The following is a 1,552-nucleotide window of genomic DNA, read 5'->3' as shown; positions in this document are numbered from 1 at the left end:
TGTGTGTGTGTGTGTGTGTGTGTGTGTGTGTGTGTGTGTGTGTGTAGTGCAGTTTTATCTCTTTAGACCTTTCTTCCTTAGATTTGAAAGCCACCCTTGATCAGAAGTGTTATGATCAAATGTGTTCCTGCTGTGGACTTTCTGAGTTTTGTTAGCTGATTTAGCAGCTATATTATCCGATGTATTATTCCTTTAAGACGGTAGACTATAAATTTAGTGCGATTTGATTTCTATACTTATAAGGCGTAGAATTAGAATCTTCATTATTAATCTCCATAAAAAATATTTATACTGCCCTGAATCTACGTATCTGTTATTGCGTAACATTTCATAATAGACTCCATATCTACTGGAGATATGGCCTTTGTAGCACTAGCCTCATACTGAATGGAAATTATCCCTTCCTCAACCTACGCCATTCTATCAGAGCTGATCAATGACTCATACAAAATCTGTGCTGAATGTTGTTGTGCTATCTAACAGATTTAAGCAAATGAACACATTAATAAGTATTCCATCCAACAAATAAAGCTACTTCGCTTCTCTCGCCTAAAGACGAGAAATAGCAACAAGAAATGTTGTTAACATCTTAAACTTTCTAACATGCAAAGATTTCTGCTCAGTTAAATATAAGCCTGAATAGGATAATGAAGTAAATGCTTGGCTATTTGAGATACGTTACTCTTCCATCTGAGTTTCACTGCCACTATACTCCATTATATTTGTCATCATTCCGGTATTAATAAAAACTAGCAATTCACTGAATAAACTTTACACATAGTTCACAAATTTAATTCTGTCGATATAAAAAAAAAAACACTATCATATGAGCTGCGTATGCCCTGTCCATTTATTAAGCCATATAACATTACTTCTTCGGAAATAAGTTATCCGTTGTAAAAATGTCATTGTATAAACCTCATGGCTATTTCTACAGAGCAAGCCTAAGAACTGCTAGTACAGGTTATTTTATTTGTCAGTGTTGTTTCAATGGAGAAAACTACTTCGTTCATTCTACACAGATAGAAAACAGATTCTGACTAATTATGAAAAGGCTGTGAAAAACAGACAGACACTGAGGTTATTTATTTCCATGTAAGCTGGTGACATATTATCACACTAATGTCTCACACTCTATGTTCATGTATATTATAAACCAAATGTATACTGGTATGTTTAATACAATTAGATGTACTCTGCGAGGCTAAACGAAAGTGCATTAACAGTTTGAATTGAAGGTAATTTATATATCATCCATACGAATATAGTCTCAGTTTTCTGTTAATTTATATGTGAGTAGATATAAGATGGTGAGTTGGCAGAATCATTACCGCGCAAGACAAAATTGCTTAGCAGTATTTCTCCCGACTATACGTTCTGAGTTAAAATGCCGCCGTGGTGAACTTTGCCTTTCATCACTTCGAGATTTAATAAAATAAGTGCCAGTTGAGCACTGGAATCGATGTAATCGACTCAGACCCGACCCGAAATAGCTGTCCCTGTGACAAATTTGAAAGAAATTTGTATGCATATCTATCTATCTGCCTGTCTG

The sequence above is a fragment of the Octopus bimaculoides genome, chromosome 4 (genome assembly GCF_001194135.2).
Source record: "Octopus bimaculoides isolate UCB-OBI-ISO-001 chromosome 4, ASM119413v2, whole genome shotgun sequence".
NCBI classification, from domain to species: Eukaryota; Metazoa; Mollusca; class Cephalopoda; order Octopoda; family Octopodidae; genus Octopus; species Octopus bimaculoides.
The sequence above is the reverse complement of the archived record's forward strand: the minus strand, read 5'-3'. Positions refer to the sequence as shown.